Consider the following 21,923-nt stretch of genomic DNA (forward strand, 5'->3'; position numbering starts at 1 on the left):
GTTTGTGCTCAGATAAACTCCAATGCTGCAGCAAATCACGAGGTGACAAGGAATGAAAGAGAGAAGACAAATCAAAAACAAAGAGCGCAGTAATTTGGGCAAATGTGCACAGAAAGAATGAAGAGCAGCCAAGCTTGCAGTGCCCTTTAAGGTACTATCCAGCTGCCTACCTTGCTTGTGAGGGTTTTTAATTTTTTTCCCTTTATAATTTTGGACTTTTGGTTCCATCAGGTTCTTCTTAAAATAATAAAATATATGATGCAAAACAGCAAATGTTATTTTTCAATCCATAAAAATAACTGGGCCCGTAAGGTGTAGGGAGAAGATTCCTAGCTTCCAAAAAGGTGCACACAGAGATCCCACTTCATGGGCCACAAGGCTCCACATATGGATCCTGCCACCCACCATGCGCTCACCTTGGCTCACCTCCAGCATCAGTCTTTATCTGGCCAGATGTCACTGGGAACTGAGAAGCATGGCACTAGGGAGTTACGGGAAGGAGCCATGGACAGGAGCCTGGAGTCCTGTGGAAAGCAGTGGCATGGCTGTCTATATTGGAGAGGACAAACTGGACAGCGATGGAGCACCAAGCATGCACCTCAAGGAAGGGACAAGAGAATCCTTTGAGCTTCTTGATTGCAGTGAGCAGCTGGAGAAGGAAGTGAGTGCAGAGATGCATAGAGTGAATTGAAATCCAGGCATCAAGTGGCTACTGAAGATGACCTGTGTGAGGACCTCACAGGAAGGCCCAGGGCTTCCCGTGCAGGTATGTTCCTAGATACACATGGGATACATGTGCAGGTAACATGTGCACATGTATTTCTTGTTCCAGCATGCATTCTTTGAATACCCAGCAATCTGACCTTTTTCACCTTTGTTCTCTACCCATCTTGAAGTTCTCAAGCTGAAGTGGACACATCCCAGAAGGTGCCAGTGGCTTAGGGCATCTTAATCCCCTTTCTCCTATGTGAAACTTATATTTCCCTCCTTTCCATTGCTTGCAGCACAAAAGCCTGGGCTCGCACCCATTCAACCTCGAAGACACTATTCTCTCACTAAAATCCAGCTCCCATCCCACACAGGCCCACAGACAAGTGTTTTTCCAGTGAGGGTCAAGCCACCCATGGCTCAAATTCCCCATGGTGATTAATGCTGTGTCAGTTTCCCTGGACCTCTGGCTGCTCTGATATTTACTGAAGTTATGCTGCATGTTTCTTTGAGTGAATCTTTGGATGAGATTAACAGTTGAAATACTAGATGGAGTAAAGCAAATTTCACTGCCTAATGTGGGTGGACTGTGTCCAATCAGTTGAAAGCATAAATAGGACAAAAGGAGGAACCATCCTGGGAGTAAGAGAGAACTCTTCCACTTGGCTGTTTTGACAAGATGGTACTGGCTCAGAGCCTGGTTTTCAGCTTGAGCTGAAAAATCAGTTCTTTCTGAGTCTTGAGCTTTTAAGACACTGTTGATCTTGGGACATTTCGGCCTTCTACTAGTCTGATTTTATAACTTTATTTTGTGCATGTCCTATGTGATGCTCTTAGCAGAGGACTGTCTGGCACCCTATCTCCACTGTTTCCTCTCCTCTCAGTGTCTTGCTCTGTGCTCCCTGTACATGGCAGGCAGCTGTACATGGCCTTGGAGGTGCCTTGTGAACACACCTTTGTGATTTACTTCCTTTTCCCCAACCTTCTGAACTTTAGGGCACAATTAAAGACTAATAATATGGTGCTAGAATTCAGAATGATTTAGCTTACAATGTGCAGTAGCTTATTGTGGTGGTTATGGTTGAGTGTCTACTGGACTGGCTTTGGGAATCAAGCCCAGAGATTAGAGGAGGACACTTGTGAATGTGTCTGGGTGAGTTGCAAAGGCATGAGCTTCATTTCCACATTGGGCACCTGGTCCCTTCCTCTGTGGTGCTGTTCCCCTACTTTGTTTCTTGGCTTTCATGAACTAAGTAACTTCGCCCCACTACACCATCTAGACATGGTGCTCCTGGCTTGTAGTCAGCCAACCATGGACTGAATCCTCTGAAACTGTGAGCCAAAATAAACTTCCCATCCTTTAAATGATAGATGCATAGTATTACGTCCAACAAAAGAAAAGCTGCTTAATACATTTATGTAACTATTATTTAAGGTATATCTTTATCTGCTCTTACTAACTGTATTTGCCCTGGGAGTATAAACCCTATGACTTTGGTACCCGGAGTTGAGCGAGTACCAGGCACATGATGGTAGGTACAGTGTGCTAACCGATTTTGGACTCTATGAAATTTCCTATCCTGACAAATTAGCATATGTAGGTGATGTTAGCAGCCATTCCAATTGTTTCTAAATTCTTATCGGTATAGAAGATTCTTAATGTTTAACAATATCATTTTACTTACCTTTAAGGATGTTAGCAGATTATGGAATGACACCTTGTGCTTACTGAACATGTGAAATAAAATGTCTTTCCTTTATTTGTGTGTTTGTGGGGTTAAACATGAAAAAATAGTGCAAGAGCAGTGATTGATGAGTTTATGTCTAGTGTTATGATTTTGATGGTTTATCTACACAATTTCCTTCATAATTTCCTGAACTCTAAAAACTAGAATTTCTTCCACCTTCCAGGTATTGTTATCATCTTGAAGGACAGAAGGTGGATAGAATACCAATTCCAGCCTGATCTGCCTCAGAGGCTGGAAGGTAATTGTGTTCAGGAGTTTCCAGGCAGAATGATTTCCTTGGGAGATCATGGCAGCACCAAATGAGGACAGAATCCCCCCAAAATTGGGCATCATGATGCTGTATTGCTAAATAGACATCCTCAGCTACCTGCACTTTGGGTCCTGCTGGAGCTGGGGAACCTGGTGACACATCAATTGTCCCTCTTACTTGACAAAAAGCATTTCAAACTAAAGAAGATAACTAGGGTAAAGCTTTCTTCAGCCATGTTCCTAAATGAAGATGTACAAGGCTGTTCCCCTACGAATGTCCCAGGGAACCAAAAAGGAAGCCTTTTTGCATGTCATTTTCTTCTGCTGCTTGGTACTCAGTGAGACTAGAGAAGTTCCATGGCCAGGTAGCTGGGTACCGTCAAGTGTACCAGAGAACTCTCCTGAAGCTCCTGAGAGCCATGGTCCATAGGATGATACCACCATATGGCCTTAGACACTGTGAGACTCCACCTGTGCAGGTGAAGTTCAGGAGCAGCCCCATAGTGGCTCCTCTCTGTGGTAAAATGGGTTGGAGTGTAAGTGGGACCAGAAACCAGATAAAAGAGTCTTGTCTTTCTTGCAGGTATTCAGCTAACTCTAGCTAGAGTGTCTGGGTGTGGAATAGACCCCAACATTGATGAGCTCTGAAAACAAGCTCCTGTACCTGCACATAGAAGGAAATAGTGAGGCATGAAAACATACAATGCTTTTGCAAAGCTTTGGGGCATAATTAGAAGTCTGAACAATCCCTTCAGCCTCGTGACCATTTACATGAAAATAACAGAACAAAATGGTAAGAAGAGAAAAGGCTTGGCTCTCTCTCTCTCTCTCTCTCTGTCTCTCTCTCTCTCTCTCTCTCTCTCTCTTCGATGAGGAAAACTGTCAGAAATGTTCACTGAAGTGCTGATGACATGTCTCACCAGAACAAGTGATCATTATGGATTAAGCTACACATTTTTTTAAAAAGCCATACAATATTAGTTATTGCTACAGGCATTCCAGATGATTTGAGGAGTCCATACAGTAATTGTTTTGATGAGATAATATACATGTGTTCCTATCATATGTCATGGATGCCAAAGCTACACACACACACATACACACACGTGTGCACAATTGGCACATAGTGCTGTTGCAGTTATATTTAGAGAAACAAAGGTAAATGAAAATGTGAAAGCAGATATGTGTAACCAAGGGTCATGACAGAGGAGAACACAGGAGCAAACATGCTTAGGGAGAAGAGGTTTTCAGGTGTCACCAGGACCTATAGGAAGATTCACGTCACTCCCACCCTGTGGTCAGCTCCCATAAACATGCAGCATGTGTTCTTCAGATGCCCCTTGCAATCACAAAAGGCTTTGTAGATTACCTGTGAAAAAGACTCATCTTTGTTAAGTGAGACTGAATAAGTCGATGGGCGCAATCTCTTTAGTAAAGCACTAAATAGATTCAGACAAGTAGATTTAACTTCCATTTGGGGTTTTCAGTGAAGAGACCTGGAGTGCCAGAAGGTGCTTTGTCCACTAGAATATGTTTGTCTTCTCAAATATCACGAACTCTCCCCAAGACCACTTAAAGTCAGGTAATTTCCGAGTCATTTGAATTCATAGGATAGTTGTGGCAGTGCAGTCCGTCCGACATGCCTATAACCCTAAACTATGGATTCTGTGCCATGAATTGAGATTTTGAGCTCTGTGCAGGAGAGTTGGAAAGTGATCCCTGTACCCTGGGTGATGTCAGGCATCAAGTGACAGCTGAAGCCACCTTAGTCAGTGAGGGCTGGGGCCAGCTCAGGCCATGGACTGCACGCCAGACAAGTGAAGCATAGCTCCAGGACCTCATGATTTTTAAAACAAGAACAAGGTCTTCTTTACCCATTATGTAAACTCAGTACGACAAATGCTTGCCCTTGAGTGAGAAGCTCTCCATATGACTCAACAGTGTCAAGCTAGGATGGTAAAAAAACCACATGTAGCCTTATTAGCCTGAGAACTTAGCCAGGATTTATAGTAATATCATGATGCCAGAGGTCCTTAAGAAAGCACTCCAAGTGGAGACCTGCAGCTGATGGTGACACCAGCTTTTGGAACGCCCTTTCCAGTGGGAAGTGGAAATTTCCAGCAGAGATTGTTTGCAAGGCAGAAAACCGGTTACCTCTTGAATACAACCAGTAAGATCTGAAGAGATGTCAAGGGATGAGCTTTGGAAAGCCAAAGAAATTCTATTGATTTCTCTTAAAAGCTCTCTCCACATGTGCTAGTTTGTGCCATCCTAAGTAAAGTATGGATAGGCTCTTAGGTGTTTCTTGGTACTCTGTCCACCACCAAGTCCTTGGTGAACAATTCATATTATCTAAGTCAGTGAATTAATGAAATATCCTTTTCACTGCAAGTGAGTTTTAGAGACCGCTCTGTAGGGAGAATGAATGATCATGGGCCATACAAAGTGATAGAATGTGATCATCCCCTTCAAAACAAGAAGCAAATGTACTTATTAATGATGAACAATGTCAGAGAAAATGATCCAATTGCATAGCGGTAGCCAGAAGATGATACTATAGCCATACAGGAGAGAAGTAGCCTATGAAGGAAAACATAGATGTGTCCCTGGGATGTGACTTTCACATTCTTATGCCTTTCAGAAAACCAGTGAGAAGAAAACAGAGTAGGATCCCAGTGCTTTTGTCTTGGTTCTGATACAGTGTCCTCAAAGTAGGGATTGTGCCTGGGTCCCACCTGGTAGCCTGTCTGTGGAACAACCCACAGTGAACAGTTGCCACTGGCTTGAGGAAGGTAAAAGTTTGTAGGCCACTTCTAAAAAATAAATGCCAGCTCTCCTAGAGCCTCCTAGCACTGTGAGGCTTAGCATAGCAAATATTTACCTTCCATGGCTGGGAAACTGAAGTCCTAAGTCATTGTCTGCAGGCTGGTAGAATCTACCCCAGGCCTCTCTCTAGGTCCCTAGGAATGGCAGAAGTCCTTGGTGATTTTTGGATGGTGGTTGTGTCACCTTGATCTCTGCCCTTTCTTGTCTGTATATCCATGTCTTTTCTCCTCTTTAAAGGCACTAGTGGATTTGGAATTGGAGCACATCTGGAGATATTGTTTTATATCAGGCACATCTACAAAGATCATTTGAAGTACTGTGACAGTCACAGGTAAAGCACCAGAGATTCAAGGCATCTCTTTGGGGGTAAAATCTGAATCATGACAGGGTTCCCACGCAGTCCCCAGGACACCAGGATGGGTGCCCACAGATCTCACCACTCTCTATCCCCCAGCAAGGCTTCCCCTCTCAGTGAACTCAGGAGTGCCAGGAACTTGGCCCTGAGTGGCCTCCTGGAAGAAGTGGAAGGAAAGTTCCTTCGGAAATGAGTCTGGTCTCTCATCTGTTGGCAGCTACATGGATTTATACATGCATAGAAATCCTTCAACCTGTATATGTAAAGTGTGGCATTTTGCTGTGTGTAGATGACACCTTAAAGTTGTTTTTAAAATGGTCTCTGGCCAGACCTAGTGCATATTTCCTATGGCATGGGTGCAGCATGGGTGCGTTAGGAACTCATACACCCCAGCATCTGGACTTGAGCCACACCACTTTCTGATGTGCACAGTACTTGCTTTAGTGTATAGTAATTACCTCTTTGGGTTAATCATATTCATACCCATGAGTTAATGGTTTACCAGCAATGTTCCTCTTTCCATGTATTATTTATACAGTAATTTTATTAACTTCACTTACTCATTATTTTATTCATTACAAGAAAGACGACTATGGCCCAGATTTTGCAGTAATTGCTGTGGAGGCAAAAGGGACTGTGACCTGGTCCCCGTGTTCACGGCACACTGCGATCAGATGATTTAAGAGAAGCCCCTGGCTACTCATTTCTAGATAGGGCATTGGTCAGCGGCTGCAGAGAACTCATGTTTGAGTGCAGATCAAATGACAGCGAGACACACGTGGAGGTCAGATAAGTGGATAAAAAAGTACAAAATACAGATGCATGTAAATATATATGCAAACATGCATGCACACACACACGCACATGTGTGGCTGATCATGAGCACAATGGCACATGTTCAGCCACGCCTCATATGCACACACGTGTGCACATAACCCTACACTGACACACACACACACACACACGTGTGTCTGCATTTGCAGTGGTGCCCCCACCACCTGGATCTGGAGGCAAGACCTCATGGGCCTGGTCAGCACCTGGGCCTGATTGCTGACCTGGGGAGGGGACGCCAGAGGACAAGATAGAGCAAGCTGCTTCCTAGCAGTACCTAGGAAGCAGCTGAGTGGCATAGTGTCCCGAGTGCAGGCACAGGAGGCACTGCTCAGGGACTCAGAGGACACATCATGTCAGAGGGCTGGGTCAGAGGGATCAGGGACCTTCTATGTGGTGCCTCATGGCCTGGCCTCATCACTGCTTCTGCATAAGCAGTAAGGGTTTTGCACTCCTTGCACCCCTCGGCTTGCCAATCTGTGTCTGCTCCATAGCCAGGACCTCAGGCTGGATCAAGTTTTTTCCGCACACAGCATTGCAAGGTGCTTTTGTTATCCAGGGCTCTTCAGGAAGCAGTTCAGTGAATAGACATTAGCCCAGCTTTCAAAAAAAATGGTGAGGCTGACCCAAAAATAGGGCAACAAGGAGGAGGACATAAGTGGAGAGACAGAGACACTTGCTTGTCCAGAGTATCTGGATGGGTCAGTGACAAACTGTCTCAGCCGCTATGTCACACTCTGCTCCCCCAAGCTCACATACGAAGGTTTTTTAGAACCCACACTGAGGGCCCTACCCAGAAGCCAACTCCATTCTGTTCACACTCAGCTGCATGCAGTTCAGGATGCCAGGGACAGTGTGGACACTGAATGATATCTCTCACACTGACACAGGATGTTGCCCTCCTCCCCTATGCCAGACAGCACCTGGGGCAGGAGAAGCCAGGTACAGACAGCTCTAGTCACTCAATATGACCCAGTCTCTGCTGCATGCTTTCCCACAGACAATCTCGGTGATTCCTCTCCTGCTCCCAACCCTTGGGAAGAGCTTCCACACCTAATATGTATGGAAATGGAGCCAGGAACTAGATTATCCCACTTATATGGGAAGTGTATGGCTTCTTCCCATTGCTGGGAAGAAGCACCTGAAAGTCATAACTTAAAGGAGAAAAGGTTTGTTTTGGCTTGTGGCTCAAAGGGCTCAGTGCATATCAGCTGGCTTCAAGCAGAAGCAGCACGATGAAAAGGCATCACAGAGAAAAGTTGCTCACCGATGGCAGCCAGGAAGCAGGGAGTGAAAGGAGACCCCTGGGACAATCATCCACCCTTCCAGGTCACACCCCATTGACCACACCAACCAGGCCCCACCTCCTACAGCACAATCATCCCTGAAGTCCCCCATGGATGAATCCAGTGATGATCACAGCACTCATGATCTCATCATTTTGCACACACATGAGACATCTGGGGGACATTCCAAACCTAAAGCAAAACACCATACTGTTCATCCATGGCCCAGGGGCCACCCTTGTCCCCTGGCCACACTCAGGAGTGTCCACAGGCACCTCCCATTGACTGACAGCAGGTAGGAGCTCTCACCGGGGAGATGGGGAGGTCAGGCTCATGCTCACTGGGGCCAGGAGAAAATATCCCTGGGTCCTGCCTGGGAAGGGTGTCTCTGCCCTCAGCCTCTGCACATCTTGGCCTAGAGGAGCACCTCCTGCATCTTTTCTCAGGATGGTGCCCTGAGAAGAAGGGGCTGTTGCCCATTTTGTTACAGCAGTTTGGAGGATTTCATGGTCTCCCAGTGTCACAAGAGCCCATGTTGCTGCCCCACCTAGTGGATCCCTCTCAGGAAAGAGAAGAGTCTACTTAGTTATGGTTTTAGCTTACATTTTACTGCTTAGTTTCAACGTGTGTGTCTCCCACTGTAGGAAAGCCAGCATGTGTTTCAGATGGTCATTAATCTAGCCAGAGAAAGTGGGTCTGGAATTGGGTCTGCAATGGGAGTCTAAATCCTGAAAACACTACTTGGGTCTTTCTGGAATCCTATCACATCCCGTCCCTGCTACTTCTCTTGAATCCACCCACCAGCATAGTTCCTTCAAAAACAGCTAGGTGCAAGGTGGCACTCAACATTCTGGGACACTTTGTCCTATCACCTTACGGTTCCAGCAGCATGCTTTAGCAACAATGTCAGAAGGTACTTTGCGGAGTTCAGGTCCTGCAGGCAGGTGCCTGTGCCAAGTGGGAAGCAACCCCAGAGACCAGAGGTGGCACTCACCCTCATCCCATTTGGGATGGCTCAGTCTCAGCAAGAGCCAGGCACAGGGCTCCTTCCCCAAGTGAGCTGGGAACCAGCCAGTGTCACCACACCTTCAAGGGAAATTAAAGTCTGGGGCTGTTGAAGAGACCCCAGGGGGCTTCAAAGAGTCCCTCCTGCTACCAAGGTAAAAGAAAGAACATTGCCAGCAGGGCCCAGTGGACAGAGGGTGAATTCTGCAATAGAACCCAGAATGCACCAAAGAAACTGGCTTTAAGCTTGGATGGACTGGCTTATCTTCCAACTTAAAATTCAGTGTATTTACCTTGTGAGGGATCCTGCACCTGGCAATTAACTTAGCTTTAGTAATGATTCCTTCCTCTTTTTGTCTGTCTGTCAATCTGTCTGTCTTCTCTCTTTTTCATTCTATAAAGACTATTTTGTTTTAACTGCAGGAAAAATGCAGAGATTGTACCTTGGTGTCTTTCTCCAACATTTTTCCTTTTTTTTGTCTTTTTTCAAAAAATTTTATTTAAAGAAAGACTAAACAAAATAGAAAATGGGTAGAAATAATACATACATTCAGAGAAAAAATAAACAGTAAGAAATCACTAGTTGATGTTTACATAATGTCTTTTACAAATAGTTGTTCAAGACACAAAAGTGGAACATATAAAGTAGGAATTCAAACAGTGAGACTGCAACCAGTTCTGATTAATTATTCAACAAAAACTTAGTAATATGGTTGTCAATCCTATACATTTAAACATACATGCAGTTATCCATATCTTCATTTACGTTGAGATTAAACAAACTAAACATTCTCTCTTCAATTATGTTGAGATCGAACAAACCCAAGCAGGCTAATATCACTCTGAACAAAGAATAATACTATTGCTAGGTTTCACATTATGACACTCCAGGATCAGTGCTGGGTACTTCAGCGTCTCTTTTTCTTCAAAGTATCTGTTCATTTCATCATGTGTCATAAGATCAGTTCTCATAAACTGTTTATAGATTCTACACATGCATAAGTCTTAACATGTATTTCTATCCTTTCTATACTAGAGGGAGAAACAAAACAAAGCAAGGCAAAACAAAACATATTCCTATAAACACATGAAACAAAAAAGACATATAAGACCACTGTACAAGGAGTTCCATAGTTCCTGTGTTGTCTCTTGTTATCTTCAATAGAATTGGCTATATCATCAGAAATAGTATAATTGAGTACATCAGTACATAACAGTGTTAATAAAAACACAACTTTGTATATAGTGTAAAACTTCAAAAACAGGCAGTTATCAAACCAGAATGTGTATCGTAGAGTCTGTCATCTTCAATGTTGTTGCCTATACTCTCAGACTTGATACTATCAATCATATCAGTTTTGAATAAAATCTGTCAATACCAAACAGCAATTAAACAAACCAGATTTAACTAAGATCATTCATGATAAAACAGTATAAGTCATACAGGGCTCCAGATTAAGATAATAGGAAATTAAAGATAATTATTATATCTTTATTATATTATACAGTGCCATAGCCTGATGTTTTTGGGATAGCTGTCTGTACCCTCAAATTTAATGCAAGTAGACAAATTGGGACAGAATAAAGTCTATCTAAGCAGAGTGTTATGAGTAATGTGGGTTTTAAATCCTGATACATTTAAATTCTGCCATCTTTTTTAAGACTCTCCCTCCCCTTTCACTTCCCCAGGGTACACTGTACATTTTTGTGTCTGACCAAGACCCTTGGTTTTATATTGAGGGGGGGCAACCTGATATTTACCTAAGTGGTTCCAAACCTTCTCTCTCCTGGACTTGACCTCTAATTGTATTCCTTTACCTATTAAAGCCTGTCTTTGCAACCTATCCACAAATACTGGTCTAGTTGCCCTTATTACTTTCTGGTTCTCTGTCACATAGAGCATTGTTTTCTCATATTTGATTTTCAGTCCATGTACTCTTTTTCATGTTAATTATATTTCCTATAAATAGCATCTCGGTGGACCCTGCCTCCTGATCTACTCCACGTGTGGTTCTTTTTTTTTTTTTTAATTTAGTGTATCAAGACCATCTATATTAGAGATTGAAACCAACCTTCTCTGCCTCATTTCTGTTATGCTCTTTTTTGCCATCAGTTGTCTGTTTATCTTTTTCATTCTGTTTTCTGCCCCATTCACTGAGGCCTCTCTGCCACTGTTCCTGGAACCCTAGTACTTTTCTCTCTCTCTCTAGAATGCCCTGCAGTATTCTCTGAAGAGTTGGATTGGTGGTTGCGAATTTGCCCAGTTCCTCTTTGTCTTGGAAGCATCTTGTTTCTCCATTAATATCTAGAGACAGTTTAGCAGAGTATATCAATCTGGGCTGGAGGTTATTTTCTTTCAGGGCATGGAATATTTCACTCCAGGCTTTTCTTGACTTGATGGTTTGTGTCGAGAAGTCTGCCGTTATTCTGATGGGCCTTCCTTTATAGGTTATCTGTTTCTTGTCTCTAACAGCTTTTCATATTCTGTTCTTATACTGAATTTCTGGAATCTTGATTATTATATGCCTGGGTGTAGCTCTGTTTTGGTTATAGGTGGTTGGAGTTCTGTATGCCTCGTATATCAGAATATCATTTCCTTTTTGTATGTTTGGGAAGTTTTCCTTAATTATTTCTGTGAATAGCCTTTGTAGTTCCTTTGTTTGCACCCCAGCTTCTTCATTCACATTCTTTATTCTCAAGTTATAGGTCCTCTTGTCATCTTCTAGCCTTTGTATTGTTATTGCTTATTTCCTTGTTATATTTAAAAAGTTTTTCCTTTCATAATCCCACATTGCAAAACTGTCCTCCAGTTTGGGTAATCTATCCTTAGTTTCTTTCAAGCAGATTTGCCATCTTTCCATAGTTTTTAATTTCCTGGTAATCTCTTTGAATCTGCTTCATGTATTCTATATTTTCTTTATATTCCTCATCAAATGGTTCTCTCCTTTGAGTTCCTCTTCTTCTGTCTGTGTCTTCTTAGCATCTCTTTTATTAATCTTCTTATATCTTGCTTTACTTGACTAAATATTTCCCTTTTGAACTCGTCTATGAGGTCCCACAGATATCTCTTTATGTCCACTGACGCTGTGTCTGATATTGCATGTTTGCTGTTCTCATTCTCCTTTGTATTTACCTGTCCTGGGTTAATGTTCTCATGGTTGGGACCTGGGGACTTTTTCTTGTTGCTTCCTATTCCCATCTTTTTTGTTTCTTCCAGGAGGCCCAGTTTCTTTCTTTGTTGGTTACAATTCTTCTGAAGCACGCTGGCTAGGTGATTCCCACTGCAGTGTGCTAGTGAGTTGCAAGCAGGGGCAGCCCGTGCAGGCCCCTCCCTTCCGAGTCAGTCAAACTTCTGAGGCTTCACTGCGTTAATGTGTGCAGCTGCTGTAGGGAATTGATTTCAGATAACCTATTGGGTCTTAGCCAGGTGGCGTGACCCAGGCCTAGCTCACTTTACCAGTCCTGTTCGGGAAGGGAACAACTGACTGAAGTCACTGCTGCCCCTTGTACTTGCCAGTCCTGCCCAGTCCCAGAATGTCATCCACTGGAGTCCCCCTTTCTGTAGAATGGCTCCACTCTTGTCACTCGCCACAGGTTGATGCAGGCTCCCCACCAGTTCAGCTCTCCATTTGGCTGACCAACCTCTGACCTCAGTGTGACTGCGCCTCCAGTGAGTTGAAGCAGTGGGAGCTTGGACAGCTCAGCAAGTCGCCCGCTGTGGTGGGAGCACTGAACCTTTAGCCGTTCCAATAATAGCACCGGGACTATATGTTTCATTGGTTCTTCTCACCTTAGTTTCTTCTTGGGATGAGAGAATTCATCTCCCTCTGTTCGGGGCTGCCCACACTGTATTATGCTGAATTCTAAATTGATTATCTCAGGGAGCCTCTGTAGCCAGCTGTTATCTATCTGCCCTCTCCAACATTTTTCAATGAACATGAAACCTTTAGAGCAAGCTACACTGATTTGTGAGTCTTCTATACCTGGTCTTGCCTCTGTAGAAGGAGGACACTCTTGTCACCAGTGCAGTGAATAGCCTCATAACTGTGAATAGAGTGCTGTGCTGGTGATGACCTGGTCCCGGAAGGCGTCCTACATCCTAGTGCTGAGTAGGGACTGCAGGCTTCTGGAAGGGTTGGGACCACCTTTCCCTTGGTCACCATGCTTCTGCTTCAGTGAGTTAACATATTCCATTTAATAAAATGTGGAGCTTGTTTTACAATTAAAAATGATAGCAGGGATGCTGGTATGGTGTCACATGCTTGAAACCCTATCATCTTGGAAGCTTGAAACAGAAGGATTGTAGGTTCAATCCCAGCCTGGGCAACCTAGTGACTTAGCAAGGTCCTATGTCAAAGAAAAGAAATCAATGATTAAAAAGTGATTGAGAATGTAGCACAGACAGAAAGCTATGCATTCAGTCTTCAGTAATGCAAAAATTAAAATGGTAGTAGGAGACTGAGTTTGAACCAGAATGGTCAGAAGTCTATGCAGTAAGGAGCTCTTCCCTCTAGGCAAATTCAGCTCTTTTCTTTTTTCCTGCTGCTCCACCCACAGTGGATGTCTCACTGATGCACAGATGAGCATTGCAGGACCAGTGCCCAAGCTCTCCGGATCCCAGCTCTCACTCACCCCTTTCTCTGCCCCAGCATTAGCTACTTCCCTCCTATACCTCACAATGATTCTGACCACATTCCCTGTGCGGCCCTCATTGCAGATACATCTGGGTCAATATCTTTCTTGGTGCTTAAACACAATCCCACTGGGCAATGCAAGGCATTCACGTTGGCCGGGCCCTGCCCACCGGCCAGGACCCCCAAGAGAAAAGCAAAGTGAAGCCACCCGAGAAGTCATGGCTGTGCCCAGCATAGGGAAAGCCAAGAAATGGGAGCATGGACATAAAACTGGATACCTAGAAGGTGCAGAGCATGGGAAGCATGGCACACAGAGGTCCCTGAACTTGTGTACTGGCACAGTCAGAAGTGCAATACACCTAAGTTGGTGACCAGGAGCCTCTTCCACTGGAGGCAGCCTGTTATGGTTTATGTCTAGATGTCCCTCCAAAACCTCATGCAGTCATGAGGAGTGGGTTTTGCAGAGGCAGCTGAATCTAGAGTTTGTGATTGATTCATGGCCCAGTGCTGAGATTATGGGTGTGAGCGCTATACCTGCCCTAGGGCACTTAGACTGCATACAATATAAGGAACAGAATAAATCTTGTCTCTCTCTTTTTCCCTGTCTCTCATTGCTTTTGCTGTCCTCCGCCACCAGAAGTGGTTGCCCCTCTGCCATGTCACCCTGACTTAGAATCAGCTGACAATGGACTGAAACCTCCACAAATTGTGAGCTAAACAAACATTCTCTCACTTAACTTTGTGTGTCTGGTATTTTGTCTCAGCAATAAGAAAAGTAACTAAGGCACAGCCCCTGTGGCCCAGAATGCTGTGACTTTGCCCCTGTGCCTTTCTCTGTCTTTCCGGTTTTGGCTTTGCTGTGAGGGCATAGCCCTCTGTGTTGCTTCTGTGCTTGGCCTAGAAGGCGTTGGAGGCCCTGACTCTCATCTGTCTGCACTCCAGGACCCACATCCACAGATGCAGATTGTGTGTGAGCTCCAGGGCCTGCAGCCTGGCAGCACTTTCCAGAAGAGCAAGGTGCCTAGGAGATCTGCAGGGATCCACCTGAGGCTGAGAACAGCACCCTGAGCAGCATCCAAGGCCCCTGTAGGGAGGGCTTCAGCCTACACTGGCCCTGCAGGGGCTTCCTGAGCAGGGAGGCCAAACACAATGAGGAGAAAATATTCCTGAGAGAGCAAAGAGGCTCGTGAAAGGCAGAGGAGCAGAGTGGGTGCCTCCCATGGCCCATAGGGCAGCCACAGGGCTCAGGGCATGGAGGGAGAGAAGCCTCACACAGCTCCAGTCCCTGCCCAGCCCCTTTGGCATTCTCTCCTCCCCCTGCATTGAGTCCACATTCCTCTGATATCCTACTCCCTCCCTTCCTGGCATGGGGAGATAAATGATTTCCGCTGCGTGGAGGAAAAGGAAAGGGGTTTCCCCCAAACTCAGAGCACCTCTGCACCACTGATGTCGGCCGGCGGGTGAGATGAGATGCCAGCAGCTCTGTGCTCTACTGGAAGAGGCGGAGAGGCCTCTTCGTCATGGTTCCAGGAAAAAGCTACCAGCCACTGCCAGCGCGAGTTCATTAAATGGCTTCTGCCATATTAATCTTTTGTTTCTGTTTAATGGAGGTTGCAGTGGATGGGAGGAGGTAAGCGCCGAGGGCATGGGGATCAGTGTGCAATCACCATAGGAACAGCAGCCCAGTTCCAATTGGTGATTAACTGAAGTGCCCACCCCCGCATCCTCTCTAAGAGGCTGGGTTGGCTGCACCCGCTCATCACCCGCAGACCTACAGGAGGGAAGGGCAGCGAGCAGCTCTCCATGGGTCACCAGCCATCCCCCGGAGCCAGCGCGGCCTGTCCAGCCCTTGCCCTCCTCGTCCCTGGGGCTCTGCCAGAGTCAGCGGGTAATGCTGAGTCAGAAGATTTCTGTGTGAGCAGAGTGCATGTCTGGCTGCTCTGTTTCCGCAGCCGACATTTCCAGAGAGAATGAGGAGGGAGAAGCCAGCCGGTAGGGCCTGCAGGGCCACTTGGAGGAGGCCAGAACCACAGCATCAGCATCTATAGAGAGGGTCAGGAAAACCAGCCACTGAGCCAGGCAGCCTGGGAGGCTTGGGGTGGGTGCAGCTGCAGGTGACACAAGCCCCTTGGTGCCGATGGATGTTCTGTCTAAAGCATTCCTGAGGCTTCCAGGGGTACCTCTGCTAAGGCCTGGAGCACAGAGCTCAGAGCTTGCAGCAGGTCTTGGGCAGGGCTGCAGGGCTGCTGGAAACAGCTGCTGCTCCTGCAGCCTGGATATACCTTCCTAAGGCAGTTTCAGCCGGAGGACCTCTGTAAAGGGTTTTTTCAAAATACATTGACATTCAATTGACATTCAAGAATACTGGGGAAGGGCTGTCGACATGTGAACTTGGGGGATTCAAGAAGCCCCATACAGTCATATTGTCTGCTGGTCTCTACTTCCTTGCCTGGTGGCTCCTGTGGTTGTCCTGAGTTCCCATCCTTTGTGCTCTGTCCTATTCCTGACTTCATCACACACTCAAACAGGTGCTGGGCTGTGAGACTCTGAGCCCTCCCAATGCATGGAAGACTAACCAAAGCTAGCATCAGTCCTGAGAAGTGCAGACCTGGGATGTAAATCTTGACGGGGTCCAGATATGGGTTCTTCTATCCACTCATCTATCCAAAACATATTCAGTGCTGTGTCTGAACTGTCTGGACCCTCAGAAACCTTCTGGGAGGACGAGAATGTCAGGTTTTAATTAAATCATCTAATGCAGACCCAAGAGCATGTGAAGCATGACCAGATCACACTGGAAAGGAACACATTCCAAGAAAGAGACCATAGGGAGGCTGGCATGTGAAGGGTGGGATGCTATGGGTCACAGAGGGGAGAGGGCTCAGTTCCCTGATAGCTTAGCAGCTTGGACAGGTGACAGGCTGTGATAGAAAAGATGCCAGGTGGTCCAGGAGTGAGTAAAGAAGCCCTGGAAACTGGGACATCTTAAGGCATAGTGTGGACGACTCTGGGGACTGGGATGATAGCACAAGGTTTTCATTTTGAACACTAAATTTTTTTGATAACCCCATAGTGACTGAATATGAGAGGACCAGCAGATGGAGGCTGAACAGGGACCACTTGTTATCTCAGTGCTGTCCTCAGCTCTGGCCAGAGCAAGCTGACCAGGGGACAGAAAGGTAGGTTTGGTGAGACAAAGGGCAATAAAGCCACATTGTCTGGAAAGAGATGGAAGGTGGGCAGGAGGGCAGGAAGAAGAGAGGCACTGACTCTTGTGGTTGCATAAGAGGGACAGCTGTGGATTCAGAGTGCAAAGTGTTCTGGAAAGGATGAGCCTTGGGGATGCTCACTAAGGGAGGTCCAGAAGCTGAGCACCAGGATGCAGGGACCAATCAGCTAGGAAGGTGGGTGCAGAGACACTGAGGGCACCATCCTCCAGGGACTGAGCACAGCATGAGGACAGGCAGGACCTGAACCCAGGAGGACCAGTACTCTGACAATTCATGAAAGTCCCATGGTGCATGGACCACTAAGAAACCAGCATGTTCCTGTCCTGTACAGCTCACCCTGTATACCCACTACTGTGGTCAGCTCCTGGGGTCACTGTGTATCTTGGAAGAGCAATGACCAAGTCACCATGGAGACAGGGAGCAGCCTGGGCCAAAGAAAAGCAAGAACAAGAAAGTAGACCAGAGCCAGGATAGGTAGAGATATCTTTCCAGAGACACAGGTGAGCCTGGGAGCAAAGGCTGGAGGTAGATGTGGGTCCAGGGACCATGGTTCTTGTCATTGTGTTGATTTATTGTTGAGTGGCTGGGCCAGGCATGGTGGGTGCACATCTATTATCCTAGATCTCTGGGATACTGAGGCAAGAGAATCACAAATTCAAGACTAGCCTGGGCAACTTAATGACTTAGGGAGATGCTATCTAAAAATAAAAGAGGGCTGGAGATGTAGCTCAATGCAATGGCTCTGGGTTCAATTCCCAGTATAACAAAAAATATTGTAGACAGAAGAGATGTTCAGGGACTACCCACTCCCTCCCCACAGCCCACTAAAGGCTGGACACTTATTACCCTTCTTTCTGACAGCTGTCACATAAATTCCTCTTTGGGCACAGCCTCTACTTCAAAGAGCCTTCTGGTCAACCTCTAACCCTTAGCAGTGCCCCCTTGGTAGTGACTGAGCTGCCTTCCCTCCAAGAAGGTCACACTGATGCCCCCAGCCCCAGAGCTTCTCAGAGCATTGCTCAGTTGGCTCTTATGCACCTGGGAAGAGCCATCTCCTCACCTCATTCTTCATGATCTTCACCTTGAGGTTATCTATCCCCAATCTCTTTTCCAGATGGCCCCAGAAGCAGGGCTTCCTGCATCAGGAAACTCTGTTTCTCTACTTCCTTTTGGTCTCAGCAGATCCTCACAGCAGGGAGTAGACAGAGAAAGGCTGGCATCAATCCTCCTGCAGCCCCTGGGCTCCATCATAACAGCAACTGCTCCTCACGGCGCACATGGGACTCTGCTCTGATCACAGTGCCATGGAACATTTCAAACACAGACTGTGCTGAAATCTGTGCCATTCCAGTACAGGCACACGTTTCTCCACACTCTCAATTATATCATAAATTGACTGCATCCGGCAACTACTCCATGCCCTCCACTTCTATCATTTATTCTGCATTAGAATGAGCAGTTTTGATCCATGATGGCTGAAAAAATTTTTCTTGGATGTGTCAAAATGAAATGAAGAAAGATTATTAACCTGCATGATAAAATTCAAGCTTTATAACTTGAAGTGCCTTCAAGGAAATGATCTAAGAGTGACGGATAGAGCAATCAGGAAGCAATTAGGAATTGGTAAAAGTCTTTTAATAATGAGAAGAACATCATAAACATCCTTCAGCTCAGGAATATTGAAAAACAATTATATAAATTAATGTAACATAGGTAAAACTGTAGCCTAAGAATTGCATGCACTTTGGGAATTTGAAAGGTAGTTGCTGTTAGGGTAAAGTATAAGAACTACCTCTACAGGAAAGAGGAAACAGAAGTTTATGTGTATCATGGTGGATTTTTGCCTACAAGATTACAAAGGAAATGTAAAGGGCCAGGACTGCTGGTGTACTCTCCAGCATTGAGTGCACTGTGAGGCACAGGCAGGTGTCCAGTGAACATCAGATGAGTGGATCATAGATGGGGTGGAAAGAGGAGTGGATAGATGGATGGATGAATAGATGGGTGGATAGATGGATGGATGGATGAATGGGTAGATGGATGTAAGGTAAATAGATGCAGTATAGATGGGTGGATGGATGGATGGATAGAGAGATGGAGTGGATGGATGAGTGATAAATGGATAGATGGATGGGTGGACAAATGGAAGGCAGATGAATGCAAGCTAAATGGATCAGAGGAGGCAGATGGATAGGTAGATAGATGAGGTGGATGAATGGGTAGATGGACAGGTAAGTAGGTGGATGTGTGGGTAGATGGATGAATAGGCAGATGGATGGATGGAGAGATGGAAAGGTGAGTCTATAAGTATTTACAAGTATAGATGGGTATATGGGTAAAATTCATGTGGGCCTGTAACCCCTTAAATTCTGAAGAGCAGCTAGTAAGGCAAACTATCAGTAGCTGATAGTGTAGATGGGGTAAACAGATGAATGGATAGATGGATGGATGAATGTTATGTGTCCAACCCTTATTTAACGACAGCCTCACCATCTAAAGTTTCCCCTCTCAAAGCAACCCACTGGCCATAACTGCTGGTTTACTCTGCTTGTTTATTCAATGGAACTTTATCCAATGCTTTTGAAAAGCTGGACATCAGAATATGTAAGAGGACCATATCTCTATTCTGATGAAACTTTGAACATGGTTGAAAAATCATCTCGTGTATTATTCTCAAAAGTTATTTGTTCTTTTTCTTACATTTTTTTTATCTTTTCTGCTTTTCTTTTAGGGACAGTAATAATTGTGTGATGTGCTAAACTTATGCTTCTTTGCATCTGGCACTATTACTTAACTAATGTTATTATTTTTATCTACACTTTACCCATGATCTACATCACAACAGACATTTTGCTGGGTGCTTTGTATACATGAAGACACTCTCATTACTATCAGGGGTCATTATCTTTATACAGAGGTTTTGAAAACTCTGGCTTGAATAGCTTGCAAACTGAGGTTGTTAAGAACACAGACTGCTTTGTTAAACTTAGTTTCAGAATGCAGTGGCATAGCTGATGTGTAGAAGATACCTACCCACTTGTCATTCTGCTCTGGGGCCCCACATGGTGGTCATGAGAGGCTTTTTTTTAGAAGATTAAAGGTGCAATGCAGGCTCTAACCAAGGACCATTCATGACTCCCAGGTTTGCTCTTTAATTTATAATCTTCTGCCTATGCTGCGGTACCTGCTGCTGGTTCCTGGTTATACTCAAAGCCTCATGTGGTCACAGCTGACAGTTTTTAGAGGTGGATGATCTAGAGTGTGTGGCATGGGATCAAGAGTGTGTGATGACTGAATCAGTTCCCTGATTGGTTTGGTGTTATTCTGGCAATGGATAATGGGAAGCTCACCTGCGTGTGAGTACTACCTGCTCTTAGGATAGAATATCAGGGATGCAAAGAGGACTACTGCTGCTCGCTTTCAACTTGGGACTTCACTGCTTTGCTGTCTTCTGTTTGCTGTGGGCTGTCTCTGCTCTGAGGCGCCCTTCTGCACCACCCTGACTTGAGCCAGCCAAAGGCGATGGACTGAAACCTCCACAAACTGAGAGCTGAATCAACCTTTCCCCCCCAACCTTGGGTGTGGGATATTTTGCCTCAGCGATGAGAAGAGTAATAAACATTTTCACACCTCTATCCCCTCATAGCTACCTCAAGGACAGAGAGGTGGTGTGGCTACCTTTCCCTTGACTGCTGCCACCCACCTGAGACTCAGGCCTCCTTGATGTTGCACCCGGGCCCCTGGGGGGACATACAGCGCAGAGAACACAGGACTTATGACTGCAGGAGCTGGTCAGGAACTTAAGTCCCTCACCAGCTGTTTGGGAACATTGAGTCACTGCCCGGGGTCTCCGGCTTCTCAGAAAGACAGAAATGTTGCCCTGGGGAGATCATTGCAACCACCACGTAAAATAACACAACAGAGGTTGCTTTGCGAATTTTAGGAAGGAAAAATAAGATGTCACTTGAGTGTACTTTGCAACATGTTATGTTATAATTTCTACTGTTGGTCACCAAGATCACAAAACCCGCCCTGGCATCAGTGAATAAGAGATGATTCTGCTGGTCTGGGATTCCACAGTCTGACACTTCTGGCTCCCTGCTGCAGTCCATTTCAGCTGCAATGTCCAGGGCCTGCATGGCGCCTCTGTCCCTCCTGTGAGTATCTATTACTCCCCCCTCTCCCCACCTGCTGTCCTGGCTCTGCTTGGTGCACGGCCTGACCCCTGGATCAATTCCCTGCTAGATGCTTCCCCATCTAGGTCTCCCCCAAACTGGGTCAGAATGTGCTTGAGCCCCAGTCCAGCTGGCCGTCAGTCAAGAGCTACCCTCAGCCCTGCTGACCTGGTTGTCTCATCTTGGTCACTGCCCTAGCACCTACCCCACCTTCCACAGCGTCGTCCTCACTGCCATGTAAATGGGCCACTTCCAGTGCTGCCAGGGCTCCTCTCCCTCCTCTGTGCCTGCTCCTTAAACAGCAGCACCATTGGACACAGACAACCATAGCCTGGTGGGTTCTTAACCATGGACACAGATGTCCCAGCCATGGCACCAGAGGTGCACACTCAGCGAAGTCCTCTCCACCAAGGATGGAGAGAGGGAAAATGCTTCCCTTCCGGGTATGATTGTCCACATTTGATAATTTTTTCGTCTGTTTTAAAGCACCTTCCTTCTCCATCATCACCCCTTCTGGCCCACGGTCATTTCATTGCAACTGGGTTTGGATTTGTTTTGTTTTGCCTGAGATGAGATCTCACTATACAGTGCAGGCTGGCCTTGCACTTACTTGTGTAGCCCAGACTGCCTTCAATCCTCCTGTCTCAGCCTCCAGAGTGGTAGGAATACAGGCATGCGCTGCCACAACAAGCTTGTACCTGGATTTTGTTCCTTGTTTGTATGAAAACAATCAATGCTGATAACAATAGGATCATATTTTATCCAAGGACAGAGCTTGGAGGATACAGGACAGATAGGAATGTGAGTGTGAGGTCTGAGTCCTTTCACAGGAGTGGTCTAACCCTGGCATGACAAGTACAGAGCCTGCAGAAGGGA

General features: G+C 45.7%; 1 long non-coding RNA gene across 1 annotated transcript; it reads left to right on the forward strand.

Moving 5' to 3' along the window:
• Positions 1-15,270: 15,270 nt before the first annotated feature.
• On the forward strand, positions 15,271-20,846 carry LOC134477233 (uncharacterized). Its single transcript, XR_010049136.1, has 3 exons — positions 15,271-15,530; positions 16,716-16,821; positions 17,987-20,846. It is a non-coding gene; the product is annotated as an uncharacterized LOC134477233 (long non-coding RNA).
• The last annotated feature ends 1,077 nt before the right edge of the window (positions 20,847-21,923 follow it).

The sequence above is a fragment of the Cavia porcellus genome, unplaced genomic scaffold (assembly GCF_034190915.1).
Source record: "Cavia porcellus strain 051 isolate PalLab524CR breed Dunkin Hartley unplaced genomic scaffold, mCavPor4.1 scaffold_8, whole genome shotgun sequence".
Classification (NCBI taxonomy): Eukaryota; Metazoa; Chordata; class Mammalia; order Rodentia; family Caviidae; genus Cavia; species Cavia porcellus.